General features: G+C 39.4%; 1 non-coding gene across 1 annotated transcript; it reads left to right on the top strand.

The window, feature by feature from the left end:
* Nucleotides 1-9062: 9062 nt before the first annotated feature.
* On the top strand, nucleotides 9063-9201 carry LOC115932613 (U4 spliceosomal RNA). Its single transcript, XR_004068854.1, has one exon. It is a non-coding gene; the product is annotated as a U4 spliceosomal RNA (small nuclear RNA).
* Nucleotides 9202-19108: the final 9907 nt, after the last annotated feature.

Raw genomic sequence — 19108 nt, 5'->3', positions numbered from 1 at the left:
ATTTTGTAGAATTTGACAACTTAGAAGGTTCTTGCCAGGGTCATACATCTTTCTTCCTCGTTTTCAATTTAGTTTATCTTGTTAAAATTTTTACATATTGATAAACCTCTATAAATTATTTTTAGAAAAAGATGAAGGTAGATAAACAGGCAAAAGGGTCCGGGTACAGTGGCTCATGCCTGTAATCCTAGCACTTTGGGAGGTTGAGGCAGGCAGATCACGAAGTCAAGAGATCAAGACCATCCTGGCCAACATGGTGAAACCCCGTCTCTACTAAAAATACAAAAATTAGCTGGGCATGGTGGTGCACACCTGTAGTCCTAGCTACTCGGGAGGCTGAGGCAGGAGACTCGCTTGAATCCGGGAGGCGGAGGTTGCTATGAGCCGAGATTGTGCCACTACACTCCAGCCTGGTGACAGAACAAGACTCCATCTTAAAAAAACAAAAAACAGGCAAAAAGCCTTTTATGTGTGATTCAGATTATTAAGTTTATCTTCAGTTTCTTTTTTTTTTGAGACAAAGTTTTGCTCTTGTTGACCAGGCTGGAGTGCAGTGGCACAATCTCTGCCCACTGCAACCTCTGCCTCCCAGATTCAAGCATTTCTTCCTGCCTCAACCTCCTGAGTAGCTGGGACTACAGGCGCCCGCCACCATGCTTGGCTAATTTTTGTATTTTTTAGTAGAGATGGAGTTTCATCATGTTGGCCAGGCTGGTCTCAAACTCCTGACCTCAGGTGATCTACCTGCCTCAGCCTCCCAAAGTGCTGGGATTACAGGCGTGAGCTACCGCGCCTGGCCCTATCTTCAGTTTTTAAGAAATAACATGAGCTGCTTTATTTTAAAATACATTTTGGGCTGGGCGTGGTGGCTCACGCCTGTAATCCCAGCACTTTGGGAGGCCAAGGCGGGTGGATTGCTTGAAGCCAGGAGTTTGAGACCGGCCTGGGCAACATGGCAAAACCCTGTTTCTACTAAAATTACAAAAAATAACTGGATGTGGTGGCGTGCCCCTGTAATCCCAGCTACTTGGGAGGCTGACGCTTGAACCTGGGAGGCAGAGGTTGCAGTGAGCTGAGATTGCACCACTGCACTCTAGCCTGGGTGACAGAGCGAGACTGTTTAAAACAAAAACAAAAACAAAAAAAAACTTTACATTTTGAAATTTGAAATAATTTCAAACTTACAAAAAAGTTGTAAGAGTAGCTCAAATAACTCCTATATATCCTTCACCCAGGTTCCTTAATTGTTAACATTTAACCACATTTGCTTTGTCTATCTGTCTCTCCTATATATGCACTATCATTCTGTCTCTCCCTGTGTCTCTCTGTGTGGGGGGGATGTATATACATATATATATACATATATATATATATATATATATATACACACATATATATATATATATATATACACATATATATATATATATATATGCACGTATACATTTTTTTCCTGAATCATATGATGCCCCATTGCCCTTACACGCTTCAGCGTAAATTTCTTAAAGACATTCTACATAACCACATTACAACGATCAAAATCAGAAAATTAACTGACACAAAACTGCCATCTATTAGCTGAGCATAGTGGCTCCCAGCATTTTGGGAGGCTGAGGCGAGAGGATCGCTTAAGTCCAGGAGTTTGAGACCAGCCTGGGCAACATAGCAAGACCCTGGTATCTATATTTTTTTTAAATAAAAAGATTTTTTTAAACTGCCTCTAATCTACAGACCCATTCAGTTTTTGCCTATAGTTGTGATAATGCCGTTTTTGGCAAAAGGGAAAAAATCATTTTTTTTTCTTCTGGAGGAGGAGACTTTCTTATCTTAGTAACTGACTCCCTCACCCACCCAGCTACTCAAGCCAAGAACCCAGGAGTTAACCTTGACTTGTTGCTTACTTTCATTCCTTGCATATAATTCTTCAGCATGACTTTTCATACTGTTTCTGAGATAATATCTTCTTGCCCTTGTCAAAGAGGAACAATACCAGACATAGTTAGCAACACAGATTTTATTCAGACTACTTCAGTAGGGGAGAGACCCCTATTTATTCTAGAGGAGGCACATGGTGTTACTTTGTCCTGTTACTAGTGATGATAACCTTGATCCCTTGGATAAGGTGGTGTCTACTGTCTTTTTCCCATTGAAATTAAAGTATTTTGTGTGGAGGTACTTTGAGACTATAAATACCCTGTTTACTCATTAAACTTTGACCCCCTAGTTTTAGCATTCATTGATCTTTCTTGTCTGATGGTATTATGATGGCTGCCTGATAGTATCATGATGGCTACCTAATGCTGGCTCTAATTCCATCATTAATTTATTAGTTTACATTCTACTGTAAAGGAGAACACACTCTCCTCCACCACTTTGCATCAGTGTGGACTCATGGACTCCTGTTTTAGTTAGTGAGTTAATTCATTACCATGATTGTTTTGATATTCAAGTTGCCTCAGATTTGGAAAATGAGGGCCCCTCCAACTCGTCCCTGTGTCCTTTGGACAAATCCCTATCAGTTTCTGAGCAGTTTTTTACTTTTCTGGCTCAAGATGTCCCAGATTCATACTTTCCTTGCCCCAGCCCCTGGGATCAGCCATTTCTCTAAGGAGCCCGTTGATTCCTTTTAATAGAGAACAATGTTTAAAAACCAAGGTGGGGAACTAGGTATATCATCGCTATTGGGGCATCATTGTTTAAAGGCCTCAGAGCACAGAGAAAAACACATGTATGTGTATATATACACCATGTAAATGTATATACACATCTATATTTGTTTATTAAATATAATGAGTTCAAACTATACCTCTGATTCCAATTCAGTACCACAGGGTTCATTCCAGTGTTTATCTCAGTGTAATTACTCCTTTCTCCTGTGTGTAACCAATTTCCTACCCTGCCAGCTGGCTACCCGGCCTGCCTCCTCAGCCCCATCCATCTCCTTGGCTCTGACCCTGATGGCCTGCCAGTCCTGGCTGCCTGGATGGAAGGAAGGAAAGAGGATCTAAGTCCTCAAGTTTTAAATATCCCTGGTTCACACCCACCCCAACCACCACAAGCTCCTTATCTTCTGTGCTTGACTGTTCACAGCTTGGGGATTTCTTACATTCATCAATTTAACAAATATTTATTGAGCCCTGTGCTGTGAATTGTAAATGCAGATTAATTTCATGCCTTTGGCTGGGCACGGTGTCTCATGCCTATAATCCCAGCACTTTGGGGGACCAAGGTAGGTGGATCACCTGAGGTCAGGAGTTTGAGACCAGCCTGGCCAACATGGTGAAACCTGTCGCTACTAAAAATACAAAAATTAGCTGGGTGTGGTGGCATGCCCCTGTAATCCCAGCTACTAAGGAGGCTGAGGCAGGAGAATTGCTTGAACCTGGGAGGCGGAGGTTGCAGTGAGCCAAGATCGTGCCACTGCACTCCAGCCTGGGCAACAGAGTGAGACTCCCATCTCAAAAAAAAAAAAAAAGCATGGCTTCAAGGAGAGCAGTAGAGCAGAATAGTCAGGCACACTGATTACTGGAAGCGCACTGATAGAGTGTGTTGGAGAGCATCAAGGGAGAACACCCCCCTCCCCCCATGCTTCCCAGAAGAGGGAACACTAAGGCTGAATCTTGAAGAACAAACTTGGCATGAGTCAAGGAGTTAGGTAGAGGGAAATAAGATACAGGTGAGAAGAGACTAAAGCACCGTTACAGAAATGCTAGTAGTAATTTGCTAATATAGGAGATGCGGCTGGAGAGGAAAACAGACCTCATTTGTTCTTCGGGGATTTGGGAGTCTTTAGCTTATGTAGGTGGAAGCTATAGCTGTAGATGTAAACAGGAAGATCATCCAGACAAGAAGGTTAGGGACAAAATCCTGACAAGCATCAGCATTTAAGAGGCTGACAGATCACGAGGTCAAGAGATTGAGACCATCCTGGCCAACATGGTGAAACCCTGTCTCTACTAAAAATACAAAAATTAGCCAAGCGTGGTGGTGTGCACCTGTAGTCCCAGCTACTCGGGAGGCTGAGGCAGGATAATTGCTTGAACCCGGGAGGCGGAGCTTGCAGTGAGCCGAGATTGCGCCACTGCACTCCAGCCTGGCGACAGGGCAAGACTCCGTCTCAATTAAAAAAAAAAAAAAAAAAGAGGCTGACTGAAGATAAGAAGGGATGGCCTAGTGAACCATAAGGAGAGAGTGGTGGTCTACAGGGTCAATTGAAATGAGGACTGAAATTTTCCCATTGGATCTTAAAATTAGAAGGTCCTCTGGAGGCTCTCATTAGTGTACTGTTAGAGGTTGAAGGAGCCAAAGTTGAATTGCAGTGGCTTAAACAAGCCTTCTGTTTGTGGCATATGACACTGATGTTCCATTTATCATAGTGATAGGAAGCTTTTTATTACAGTAAACTTGGCAAGTTGTATAGTAAAGGAAAGGTGACTTAATTTAAATACATCTTGAGTAAATGATAGTATGAATGATCCATAGCCAGATATGGCCCAAATCTTAGGAGACAGAGATAAGGAGTGTATGTTATAGTCTACGTCCACCTGCCAACTTCCTTTTTTCCCTTCTTTTCTTTCCCAACCCTTGCTCAATCATAATACAAACTCTCCCATTTTCTCCTTCTGTATCCTCAGCAGCTAGCATCCTATCTGAAATAGAATAGTCACTCAATAAAATTCTGTTGAACTAAGTAACCCCTCACTATCCTATCAGAAATAGAACAGTCACTTAATAAAATTTTGTTGAACTAAGTAACCCCACACTATCCTATCTGAAATAGAACAGTCACTCAATAAAATTTTGTTAAACTAAGTAACCCCACGCTATCCTATCTGAAATAGAACAGTCACTCAATAAAATTTTGTTAAACTAAGTAACCCCACGTTATCCTATCTGAGATAGAATAGTCACTCAATAAAATTTTGTTGAACAAGGTAACCCCACGCTCTAACCTATAGAGGGAGTAAAAGAAAGTCACTCTCACCTATAGAGGGAGCTGAAAGAAAACCACAGGGAGTGCTAACCTATAGGAGAAGCTGAAAGAAAATCACTAGGGAATGAACCTATAGGAGAAGCTGAAAGTAAATCTCCGGGGAAGTGTTAACCACACACTCTCACCTCTAGGAGGAGGGTGAAGCTTCTTGTCTTCCAGACATTCCCGAGGAAAACTTACACGAGGAGTCTGTCAAGGAGTGCCACCCTTTGGTAATCTTTATTAATATATACCTAATATGTACCTTATGTTTGTGGCATGTGATACTGATGTTCCATTTATCATAGTGATAGGAAGCTTTTTATTACAGTAAACTTGGCAGGTCGTATAGTAAAGGAAAAGTGACTTAATTTAAATACGTCTTGAGTAAATGATAGTATGAATGATCCATAGCCAGATATGGCCCAAATCTTAAAATATACGTAATTACTTCGATCCAGGAAAGTATTGGGTCACAGTGGTGTGTGGAACAGTCTGTATGAAGAAGTTAGAAGCTGTGGAATCTGTGTGGAATGCTCTTGCCGGGTTCTTTTTAGATTTCCTCTTTTTTGGGATTCTGCGCTTTTCCTTTCCCTTTTCTTTTCTCTTTCTTTCTTTCTTTTTTTTTTTTTTTTTTTTTCGGAGTTTCTTTCTTGTTGCCCAGGCTGGAGTGCAGTGGCGCCGTCTCGGCTCAATGCAACCTCCGCCTCCCGGGTTCAAGCAATTCTCCTGCCTCAGCCTCCTGAGTAGGTGGGATTACAATCACCCGCCACCACGCCCGACTAATTTTTGTATTTTTAGTAGAGATGGGGTTTCACCATGTTAGCCAGGCTGGTCTCGAACTTCTGACCTCAGGTGATCCGCCTGCCTCGGCCTCCCAAAGTGCTGGGATTATAGGCGTGAGCTATCGTGCCCAGCCTATTCTGCACTTTTCTTCTCCTGTGAGGTGTGGTAAGACAGGTCAGGAACCTCTCTCCTTTAGCTTCTAGGGGGAACATGAGGGGCTGAGGTAAAGTGGGGCTAAAGAGCACTTCAGGCCTGGTTTGCTTACCTATCTCTTCTGACTAAAAAAGTGATCAGAACTCCAGAGCTAATGTCAGCATGCAGCCCTCAGAGAAAGGAGCTTCTAGTCTGGATCACTGAGGCCTGCCTTCTTTGGGCAAGAGGAATTTTTAGTCTAGTTCCCCTGATGACTACTGAAGTAGTCTGGAGTGAAAGCCCTAGCTGGTGAAGTGTTTCTTTGAATCTGCCCTGTAAGCATCCATCTCCCTCGGAGACCTGTGTGATGCGGGGAGGAAGAGGGGAAGAGAGGCTGTGGCTGTTGTAGGTGAGGGGTTAAGAATTCTAGGATTTGTAATCCTGACCATGTATATTTCTACCTCAGAGACAAAATTAACATCTCATAGCAGTGGTTTAATTTCTGTTATTGTTTTTCATCTTTATTCATTTTTATTTATTTTTGAATTATGAAGGAGAAAAGCTTGTTACAAAAAGTGGAAACCTCATAGAAGTATGCAAAGTAAAAAAATACTCCCCCTTCAGCGTTTTCATCTATAATGTAATAGTTTGATTTGTGTACCAAATTATCTTTTTCTTTTCTTTTTTTTTTGTTGAGATAGAGCCTCATTCTGTCACCCAGGCTGGAGTGCAGTGGCATGATCTCGGCTCACCGCAACCTCTGCTGCCTGGGTTCAAGTGATTCTCCTGCTTCCCGAGTAGCTGGGATTATAGGCGCCTGCCACTGCGCCCGGCTAATTTTTGTATTTTTAGTAGAGACGGGGTTTCACCATGTTGGCCAGGCTGCTCTTGAACTCCTGACCTCGTGATCCACCCGCCTTGGCCTCCCAAAGTCCAAAGTGCTGGGATTACAGGTGTGAGCCACCGTGCCCGGCCCTAGTTATCTTTTTCTATACATAGGCGAACGTATTTGTAATAGATGCACATGCATATTTTAAAATTTTTATGGAAATGTAATGTATATACAAAAAGTATAAAGGTTGATGAATTATCACAAACTGGATCTTCTGGGGGAATGTTCTCTGTGACCTGGGTGATGGTTACATAGGTTTATTCATCTGTGATAATTCCTGGAGAGTAAATGGCTGAAAGTGAGTAGTAGGGAGCAACTCAAGAGTTCTGGAATGTTCTCTATGGACCTGGGGGATGGTTACTTGGGTTGATTCAGTTTGTGATCATTCATAGAGTGAATGACTGGAAGTGGTCATGGGGGGGGGGGTGCCTCAACAGTTCTGGAATGTTCTATGTGACCTGACTGATGTTTGCTTAGGTTCCCTTTGTCAGCATTCAAAGAGTGAATGACTGGAAGTAGGTATTGTGGGGCACCTCAAGAGTTCTGGAATGTTCTCTGTGGATCTGGGTGATGGTTACTTGGGTTGATTGCGTTTGTGATCATTCATAGAGTGAATGACTGGAAGTGGGCATTAGAGGGCGCTTCAAAAGTTCTCGAATGCTCTGCACTGAGATAGGTGACGGTTTATGGGTTCATTTTTAGCAATTGTGTGAACATTCCATAATTTAACCCTCAAATGATGATCATTGAGGTTCTTTATAATTTTTTAGTATACACAGGTAAATGTTGTTATTTATTTAAATTTGTCCGCTTCTGTATGTATTTCTTCAGGAGAGATTCTTAGAAGTGATAAATTGCTGGGTCAGAGGACATGTGCATTTTATTATTTTCTTTTTGGAAAGGTAAGACAAGTTCAGTGTAAAAAAATCAAATAGCAAATAAAAAGGACATATAGGGAAAAGTCAGTTTTCCTCTTACCCTTGACCTCCAGTCCCATCAGATCCTTTCTCAGAAGCAACCAGTGTTACCAGCTTCTGGCAGGTTCTAACAGAGATACTGTGTACATTGCATATATATTTACATATTCTTATAAGGCATTGCTTAAAGCCATACCACCACCCCATCAAGATTGTACCAATTTATAATCTCGTCAATAGCGTTTGAGAGTTCCCTTCCCCCCGATCCCGAACCCCGGCCAGGGATGATTTGGGGGTTCTGAAAATATTTGAGTAAAAAGGAACAGGTTTTATTCATTCATCCATTGGCAATACATTAATGTGCTTCAGAATTCAAAAGGTGCAAAACGTCTGCCTCCCACTTTCATCCCCTAGCTGCCATAGCTCCTTTCCCCCAGAGCAATTGTGTTTTCAGTTTCTAATGCATTCTTACGGAGAAAGTTTGCATATGTAAACAAGTCCATCTATATATTCTTTGTTTTTTCTGAAATTTTACACAAATGCAGCATATTTGTATGAGCGATTACTACATGACCTCCCTCTCCTTTTCCCCTCAAAAACCTAAGTGACTTAAAACAATTATTCATTTTTTCTCATGAGACTGTGGGTAAGCTGGGAGTATCTACTATTCAGAGCCAGGCTCAGATCATCTTGGCTGGTCAGTTGATGGGTCAATTGGGGGTTGGTTGGTCTAGAATGGCTTCAGCTGGGATTGTTCAGCTCTACTCCATGAGGTCTCTTACCCACAAGCAGTCTAGTCTGGGCTTGTTCTCATCGTAGTGTCAGGACTCCACAAGAACAGAAGCACAGAAGGCCTCTGGAGGCCTAGACTTGGCTCTGGCACAACGTAACTACTGTCTTATTCTGTCGACCAAAGCAAGCCACAGGCTAGCTAGCCCGGATTCAAGGAATGTGAGGAGCTGCAAAGTCACGTTGCAGGGTGTATGGGCTTAGGGAGGGGAAGAGCTGGGGCCATTTATTCTATCAAATACAATACTATAGGTATTGTTATGTACCTTAACCTTTTTTTTTTTAACCTAACACTGTATCTTGGAAATGACTTCATATTAGTCCACAAAGAGCTTCTTTGTTTTTTATTCTATTTCATTTTGCCAGCCCCCTATTGAAGGAAACATATTGCTTCCAGTCTTTTGCTATTATCTAACAATGCTGCAATGAATAACATTGAACATATGTCAGATAAATTCCTAGGGGTGGAATTACTAGGTCAAAAGGTATATATATTTATTATGTTTGATAGTGACTTCCAAATTAAACTGAAAATTTTGTAATTTTTTTTTCCACTCTTAAGAAATAGAAGTTCAGTTTTGTGCAGTGGCAGCATCATAGCCAGTGAGGTTTATCTGAGGAGTGATTATTGCTGATTGAAAACTTTTCCCGATACCCCGCCATGATGGCTTGAAATATAGTTGGCGTTGGCATTTTTTGAGTCTGTATGGAGACTAAACTGAAAATAGAAATGAAAAAAAAAAGAAATGGAAGCTCATAATTTAAAATGTTTATTTTTTTGTACAAATTGATGGGGTATATGTGAAATTTTGTTACATGTATATAATGCATCGTAATGAAGTCAGAGTATTTAGGGTGTCCATAACCCAAGTACAATATATTTTTGTTAAGTATAGTCAACCTAATGTGCTGTCAAACACTGAATTTATTCCTTCTGTCTTACTGTATATTTGTAAGTACCCCTTAACCCACTTTTTTTCATCCTCCTCCCTACCCCCGATTCACCCTTCCCAGTCTCTGTTATCTGTCTGTCCACTCTCTATCTCCATATGATCAAGTTTTTTAACTCCCACATATAAGTAAGAACATTCAATATTTGTCTTTTTGTGCCTAGCTTATTTCACTTAAGATATGACTTCTAGTTCCATTGATGTTGCTGAAAATGACATGATTTCATTCTTATTTATAACTATATAGTATTCCATTGTGTATATGTACCACATTTTCTTTATCCATTCATCTGTTAATGGACATTTAGGTTGATTCCATATCTTTGCTATTTTGAAGAGTGCTGCAGTAAACATAGGAGTGCAGTTATCCCTTTGATATATTGATTTCTTTTCCTTTGGGTAGATACATGGGATTGTTAGATCAAATGGCAATTCTATTTTTAGTTTTTTGAGAAATCTCCATACTGTTTTCCATAGTGGCTATACTAGTCTACATTCCCACCACCAATGTATAAGAGTTCCTGGCCGGGCTTGGTGGCTCATGCCTGTACTCCTAGCACTTTGGGAGGCCGAGGAGGGTGGATCAAGAGGTCAGGAGTTTGAGACCAGCCCGGACAATATGCTGAAACCCTGTCTCTACTAAAAATACAAAAATTAGCCAGGCATGGTGGTGCACACCTGTAGTTCCAGCTACTCAGGAGGCTGAGGTAGGAGAATCACTTGAACCCAGGAAGTGGAGGTTGCAGCGAGCTGAGATTGCACCATTGCACTCCAGCCTAGGCGACAGAGTGAGACTCTGTCTCAAAAAAAAAAAAAAAAAAAAAAAAAAAAAAAAAAAAAAGAATTCCTTTTCTCTGCATCCTCACCAACATCTCTTATTTTTTGTCTTTTCAGTAGTAGCCATTCTGACTGGGGTAAGATGATATCTCATTGTGGTTTTGATCTGCATTTATCTGATGATTAGCGATGTAGAGTATTTTTTCATATACCTGTTGACTGTTTGTATGTTTTCTTTTGAGAAATGTCTATTCATGTCCTTTTCCCATTTTTTAGTGGGAATATTTGTTGTTTTCCTATTATTTGAGTTCTTGGTATATTCTGGATATTAAGTCCCCGTTAGATGAATAGTTTACAATATTTTCTCATATTCAACAGGTTGTTTCTTAACTCTATTGATTGTTTCCTTTACTGTGCAGAAGATTTTTAGCTTGATTTGCCTATTTTTGTTTTTGTTGCCTGTGCTTTTGAGGTCTTAGTCATAAATTCTTTGTCTAGATCAATGTCCAGGAGAGTTTTCCATAGGTTTTCTTGTAGTGTTTTTATAGTTTCAAGTCTTATGTTTAATCTATTTTGAGTTGATTTTTGTATATGGTAAGAGATAGGGGTCCAATTTCATTCTGCATGTGGCTATTCATTTTTCCCAGCACTATTTCTTGAAGAAAGTGTCCTTTCCCCAGGGTAAGTTCTTGCTGGCTTTGTCAAAAATCAGTTGGCTGTGTATGTGGCTTTATTTCTGAGTTCTCTATGCTGTTCCATTGGTATATGTGTCTGGTTTTATACCATTACCATGCTGTTTTGGTTACTATAGCCTTGCAATATATTTTGAAGTCAGGTAATGTGATGCTTCCAGCTTTCGTTTTGCTCAGGATTGTTTTGGTTACTTGGACTCTTTTTTTGTTCTGTATGAATTTTAGGATTGTTTTTTCTAATTTTGTGAAGAATTATGTTGGTATTTTGATAAGGATTGCATCGAATCTATAGATAGCTTTGGGCAATGTGGTCATTTTAACTAGATTAATTTTTCCAACCCATGAGCATGGGTTTTTTTTTTCCATTTGTCTATGTCATCTTCAATTTCTTTTATCAGTGTTTGTAGTTTTCCTTATAGAGATCTTTCACCTCCTTGTTTGAAATTATTCCTACATATTTTATTTTTGTAACTATTGTAAATGGGATTGCCTTCTTTTCTTTCATGTCTAGATCATCATTGGCCATCATATAGAAATGCTAATGATTTTTGTACATTGATTTTGTATGCTGCAACTTTTTATTTTAAAAGAGTCAAGCCTACAGAAAAGTTGAAAGAATAGTACAATAAAAACCCATAGACCCTTCATGAAGATTAAACACTTGTTTACATTTTGCCACATTTGTTCTCTCTCTGTGTGTATACATATATATAACACTACATAGCACATACATATATATATACATATTTTATGAACCATTTGACATTAAGTTGGAGATATCAAGACACTTTTTCAGCCTGTATTGCCTAAAAACAAGGGTGTTTACCTACATAATCACAATTTTGTTAGCACACCGAAGAAATTTAAGATTGACAGAATATTATTTTATTCATAGCCCATATTCAAATTTCCCGATTGCCCCAATAATGTCATTTAGAGCTTTTTTTTGTTTGTTTCAATCAAGGATCCCAAATTCAGGATCAAAGGTCATACAAATTCATGTACTTGTCATATCTCTAGTAGTCTTTCATATAAAAGTTTCCCACTTTTTTCATCTTTCATGAAATATTCATTTTGAAGACTCTAGGCCAGTTATCTTGTATCATGGCCTAAAATTTGGATTTGTCACATTGTTCCCTCATGAATATATTCAGGTTAAACACTTTTGGCAAAGATACCACATAGGTGGTTTCCATTGCCTCACGTCAGGAGGTATATACAATGTCAATTTGTCCTATTGCCAAGTTGGATCACTTGACCAAAGTAGTGTAATCCAGATTTCTCCATGTAAAGGCACATTCTCCTCCTTTGTAATTAATATTCAATTAATATCTTTAAGGTATGACCATGTAAATGTTCTGTTCCCCAACAATTTTCATCTGATAGTTTTAGCATTCATTATAATCCCTATCTGAATCAGTTTTTAACACAGTTGCTGCAAAGGTATGTTTTCCCAATTCTGTTGTTCCTTCCACATTTATTAGCTATCCATTCATCTGCAAAGGAAGCTGACCCCTTTTGTTTTTCATGTCACTTCAAATTCTTTTTTAAAATTAATCAATATAACCTGTTACCATTATTGGACTCGTGCCTGAATAGACAGATCAACAAAACAAAGCAGAAAGTCCAGAAATAGACCCAAGTATATATGAAAATGTGATCTTTTTTTTTTTTTTTTTTTTTTTTTTTTTTTTTTTGAGACGGAGTCTTGCTCTTTCGCCCAGGCTGGAGTGCAGTGGCGCAATCTCGGCTCAATGCAACCTCCGCCTCCCAGGTTCACGCCATTCTCCTGCCTCAGCCTCCTGAGTAGCTGGGACTACAGGCACCCGCCACCACGCCTGGCTAATTTTTTGTATTTTTAGTAGAGACGAGGTTTCACTGTGTTAGCCAGGATGGTCTCGATACCCTGACCTCGTGATCCGCCTGCCTCGGCCCCCCAAAGTGCTGGGATTACAGGCGTGAGCCACCGCACCTGGCCGAAAATGTAATATTTAATAAACAGTTTATTACTGGGGCAAAGATGGACTTTTTAAATAAATTCTATTGGCACAACTGGATAGCCATTTGGATAAAAAGGTAATTTGGTCCCATACTTCACATTGTACCCTAGAATAAGCTCCAAATGGAGCTTATTATATAAAATATTAAAAAAATAAAAAATAAAACCATATAGGTACCAGATGGTCCAAATATTTAAAAAAAAAACATATAGGCACTAGAAGAAAACGTCGATTAATTTCTTTATAATCTGGGTGTGGGGAAAGCCTTTTAAAATATGACTCCAAATCCAAATGCCATAAAATGATGAGTATTTTCAAGTACATAAAAATCAAAGTAAAAACCTTTTTTTGCATGGCAAAAATCAGATAGGCAAAGTCAAAAGAAAGATGATGAAGGCCGGGCGTGGTGGCTCATGCCTGTGATCCCAACACTTTGGGAGGCCAAGGCGGGCGGATCTCGAGGACAGGAGATAGAGACCATCCTGGCTAACATGGTGAAACCCCGTCTCTACTAAAAATACAAAAAATTAGCCGGGCGTGGTGGCGGGCGCCTGTAGTCCCAGCTACTTGGGAGGCTGAGATAGAAGAATCACTTGAACCCGGGAGCCAGAGGTTGCAGTGAGCCAAGAGCACTCCAGCCTGGCGACAGAGCAAGAATCCATCTCAAAAAAAAAAAAAAAAAATAGAAAAAGAAAAGAAAGATGATGAAACTGAGAAAATACTTATAATGTATACATAAATAAAGGGTCAATATCCCAAACATATAAAGAACTTTTTAAATCTAAAGAAAAAAGGCTAAAACGTCTCAGGAGGAAAATGGGCAAAAACATGAATACACAGTTCACAGAAGAAAGTATACAAATGATCCTTAAATATATGAAAAGATACTCAACTTCACACATAGTAAGAGATGCAAATATATTTAAAATACACAGTCAACTTGACCATCTGGATCATTTGGAGAGGAGGAGCAATGCCAGGTTAGGTTAAGTTCTCCCATTTAGGCACTCCTTGATATCCCTGGGCTTCACCTTTTATGACACTTATCTGACTTGTAATTACAGTGATTGTTTAATGTCTGTCTTCCATACTAGTTACCAAATGTATAAGAATAGTGACCAAGACTATCTTGTTCACACTGGTATCCCCAGCTCCACGCACAAAGTAAATGCTCAATTAACATTTGTCAAATCAATGAACAAACAAACTACAGAGTACTTATACTCACCAATAAGAGCTACCACTTAATAGTTGAATGAATGAATGAGTAACGTGGAGGCAAGGAATTGAATCTAAATCTATGTTTTCTGTAGTTCTCTCTCCCCGCTTCTCTTTCAGTTCTTGCCCACTTTCCATGGCAAACTCTCTCTCCTATTTTTTCTCCCTAATTTCCATCTAATTTCCACATGCTAGCTAAAGTAAAACCTTCAGCATGGCCTATGCTCATAAAATGTGTGCCTAGATCAAAAATAAGAAAAGTTGCAAATTTACATGATAAATTGGATGTTAGCATCTGAAGTGCTTTAAAATGGCCTGCTTTCTTATGTTTCTATAATTATTTTCTTATGCACCAAAATAAGAAAACTGAAAAATAATTTATTGTTAAAGTCATTCCAACATTTATCTTATTGCTAAAACTGCTTCCTACCGTTTCATTGCAAACCTACGGTATTTTAGCTTTACTTTTGTGAATCAAATTGGAACTCTAACCAGCGTAATCTTGTCTCTTCAAGAAAATGCATTGTAGGCACCAAAAAAAAAAAAAAAAAAAGAACAATAAATGTTTGAAATGTAGCACATTTGTAAATTGGAAGACAGCTTGTTTATGAGTGCCTGTTGATTAAATTTGTTAATGAGCCCTTAAGAAATTGCCCCTTTTTCTCCTACCACTAGAAATCCTTGATGGATTTTTCTATTACATCTAATTTTCAACACATAGAATAAAGCCTTCCATCTATGTTGACTTTTACCTCAGAAGTTGAGTGAGTTACTTGATTTTTACAAGCCCAGAAAAATAGGCTTCCCCCTAGACAGTCATTGTAAAAGGAGTCTCTTGGTAGCAGATTCCATTTTTTTCTAATACTATAATTATAGATCGATCCAATAAATGTTATTTTAAAATTTTGCTCAGTGGAAAGGCAGTATAGAAAAATCTCATGTATTAGCTTAAAGCAGCTTGAATCTACTCCCTATCTTGTGAATGTTTAGGAGTTTTGATAACCTATATAAATAAGTGTGCTGCATAGCAGCAGTTATTACAATAAAACAATATTCTGCTGGATTTTGTTGAAGCTTTGATTAATGTGAATATAAATTGATAGGGACAACAGAAAGTTTGAGGTTAAAATTTAGGTAGCAACCTTGCCATGACGTATTGTAAAAGTACCATATGCTCATTGGATGATATATGAAAAGTAATGAAAAATAGAAAAAAGTTTAAAGTGAAAATAAAAATCACCATAATTACGCCAGGCAGAGACAGCTGTGTGTTTGTGGGGTTTTCTATGTGATGGAACTCAGACGCTATATGCAATATTTTAGTCTATGGAAGCACTTAAACATTGATAGTATTTTTTAAAGAAATATTTTGTGTCATCCGGGGTATTTAAGTTTTATGGTTTAGCACACTACTCTGGCGAATGGTTTGAGACTCCCGAGTCGAGAAATCAATTCACAGAAGTCCTGTTTCAATTACCTGCAGATGTCAGTGTGGATCTGAGTGTGATTCAACACTTTGTTCCAGGATGTGGTGGGACAGTTGAAGTCCAGTTGTGAACCAGTTGCTTATTAAACAAATAACAGTTTAGTTTGGATGAGAAATGTGAGCTGTAAGGACCTCAAGTCTCCGAAATTTCTTTTTATAAAATCTAAATAAGCATGGATATATTCTCCAGTTACATCCAGTTCACAGAAGATTATACCATCTCGTTCCCGCCCCTGATGGTTTAAACAGCCTTTCTAAGATTAGTTATAGTGCTGGAGAAGTAGAGTTGATGTCGTTGGGCTTATTAAATTTGACTCCAGCCCAGATGGCAGGTCTGAGCGATACATTAGGAGCTGTGTTGGTTTACTTTTTGCTGTTATCGTATATTTAAACTCAAAGTTTAAAACTGATGATTCCAGCTCTAAAAGGGCATCATCTTTGCCATTGCTTCTGATGCTTATCTGCTTTTCTACATGATCCCGCTCTTTCATGCAACTTCGTGACATGAAAAGTCAATGTCGATTAGGCTAGGAAAATGTCAGGGAGACTTGCAGTGGCTCATTTTACCAAAACACAATTGTTTCTCGGGCCACGACACAAATCTGCCATCTGTTTCATAAGCTTGCAAGCTTCCTCTCAAGTATAATTTGCTATATATATTGGTACAGAAATTGTTGGTAGCTTATGTTTACCTAGCAACATAATCTGTTTGGTAGAAGGCTGTGGGAAAGGAGGCTTTGTGGAGGAGGATTTTCTTTTTCTTTCTTTTTTTAAAGAGAGCAGTTTCTTCATCTACAAATTATCTTTAAGTGCAAGAAAGGCGGATGTGCTGGCCCAAACAATCTGCCTTTTATACCATTTTAACCTAAATTGCCTAGTAAATGCTCACTTTGGGAGTTATTTTTGCTATGTCAATTATCTCATATGTACATGAATGCCCTCTTTTCAATTTATTTTTCTTTTCATACAAATCACTGTGAAATAACTGCCTTGACCTTCTAGCTGTAAAAGATCACCGAGCTTTGGGACTGCCTGCATCTGTCCAGTGTGTATTTCTCCTGTTTCCCAGTGCTCTTAGTGTGACTTGTGGGTTTTGAATGTTGAATTTACATTTCAAGGATGTTTGTCAGGGCCTGGTAGTCTTTAAGTTAAATGTAACAAAATCAAGCAGCCTGCACTGTGTTGTCTGCATTACATTAATTTTCATTTAATTGAATGAGCTGTATATTTCTACCTACCCACTTTCTTAGCTTTCTTATCAGCAGAGCAATGTGTCTGTTGAAAGAAAAAAAAAGCCAAGGGGAGAAAAAAAAGTTTTGACTTTCCTTCATGTTAGTTATAGACATCATATGCTGGTAAAGGTTAGAGTGTACTTTCTACATTCATTTTGAGAAGGGGAAGAAAGTGTTGTCCTGTCAACTTCCTTCATGTAACACCAAGGTATAATTTGCTGCAGGCTTATTGCATGATATTGCCCTTCTGAAAGTGACGGGTTTTTCATTTTAATCTATAGCTATTATGTAGTTCTCAATGAAGAGGCAATGTGGAGGTTACTAACCCACTTCCCCCTCTAAAAAAAAAACAAACAAAGAAGAAATGAAAAGAAAAACAAACTTCTATATCATCCTGAGACTTTGAAAGTAGTCCTGAGAAAAGACTGTAGCAGAATTGTTATATGGACAAAGTTCCTTTGGCCAGAGCCATCCCATGTCTTTCATCTTGCAGCCTTTGTTTCTGCCCCCTTGAGTCCCTAACTCTTCACAAGCCCAGAAATCTCCTCACAATGCAGCCTCACAGGAAAGCACTGATAACTTCTACAGAGTTGGCCCTGACACTTTTGCAAGGGACATAGGAATTAACTGGGTTGGAAAGCAGATTTCCTTGCATCACTGGGAGCAGTCATTAATAATACAAACATTTATTCTTGGTGTTCTCCAGTAATGCTAGTCATGGAAGTGAGAAATTGACAGCTTGAGTTGTGAAACTGAGACCCATTTTTATACAGAGCAGATAGTTAAAGGCAAGTGAGAGAAGATGAGCTAATGAGAGAAGGGCTGACAAAAGAAGAGCAGAGGACCGGGCTTTTGCAACAGAAGGGAGACGTAGGATGAAAGATCCTGGAGGAGTGAATGATCAAGGAGGGAAGCTTATTGTCTTATTTAACCAACGCTTCTTCAGCAATGGTAGTGTGCCAGAGACAAGAGATGGGAGGAACAGGATAGAGAGGAGACATTTTTAGGAGGGTGATGAATGAAAATAAAATGGTAGAAGATGTCCCAAAAGTCTTTAGTGGCTTTATTTCTGTTGAGAAGGTCCAAAGTCAGATTGCAGAGGAGCAAGAAAGGAATGCAGCATTCATTCTAAAAGTTTGGCAGCATTCTAGAGACTGGTAGCTGGAAGGGTAGGAGGGTCACTTGTAGAGAAGTTGTTGATGTTGTTGTTGTTGTTGATGGTGATGCAGTTGTCTGCATGAGATTGAAGAGCCAATGGGATAGGAAATAAATCAGAGGTCCCTGGTGAAAAGTGCTATCCACTAGAACTTTCCACGATGATGGGAATTACATACATTTGCACCGTCCCATTCAGGAGCTGCTAGCACCACGTGGCTGTTGAGTACTTGAAATGTGGCTAGCACAATCAAGAAACTAAATTTTTAGCTTTATTTCATTATAATTCATTTACATTTTTCTTTTCCTTTTTTTTTTGACAGAGCCTTGCTGTGTTGCCCAGGCTGGAGTGCGGTGGCATGATCTTGGCTCACTGTAACCTCTGCCTCCTGGGTTCAAGCGATTCTCCTGCCTCAACCTCCTGAGTAGCTGGGACTACAGGTGGCGCCCCCACACCAGGCTACATATATATATATATATTTTTTTTTTTGGTATTTTTATTAGAGACAGGGTTTCACCATGTTAACCAGGCTGGTCTTGAACTGCTGACCTCAGGTGATCCGCCTGCCTCGGCCTCCCAAAGTGCTGGGATTACAGGCTTGAGCCACTGCGTCCGGTCATAATTCATTTACATTTAAATAGCTACACGTGGCAAGAGGTTACTATCTAGGACAGCAGAGGTCTAAAAGGAGAAAATAAATGTGGGAGTAAGAAAATGGGAAGAGATAAATTCTAGAGCAGAGTAGGAGGCAGTACTTAGTATTTAGGAAAAATCTTCATCTGATGAGAGATGCTCTCACATCTCCAATAGCTAGGGGAGTTCAGACCCATAGTGTAAATGTTTTCAGCAACCGAACTGTCAAGCTCATCTACTAAAAATGGGAGAGTTGAGAGGAAGAAGATTTGGGGACCCGAGGAGAAAGATTGGGATATTCACAGCATACGGTATATCAGGAACAACTGGGCAGTGATGGGAACCAAACTGTGGTTGACAGCATGAGTTTGTGGTGGGCCAAGTCTAAGAGGCTCAACGTGGGCCAAATTTGTACTGAGCCAAATGTGTGCAATTCCATATAAGGTTCTTTCTGGAATAAGAAACAAACTAAAAGG

Source organism: Gorilla gorilla, chromosome X (genome assembly GCF_029281585.2).
Source record: "Gorilla gorilla gorilla isolate KB3781 chromosome X, NHGRI_mGorGor1-v2.1_pri, whole genome shotgun sequence".
Classification (NCBI taxonomy): Eukaryota; Metazoa; Chordata; class Mammalia; order Primates; family Hominidae; genus Gorilla; species Gorilla gorilla.
This window is presented reverse-complemented; position numbering and strand designations above follow the sequence as displayed.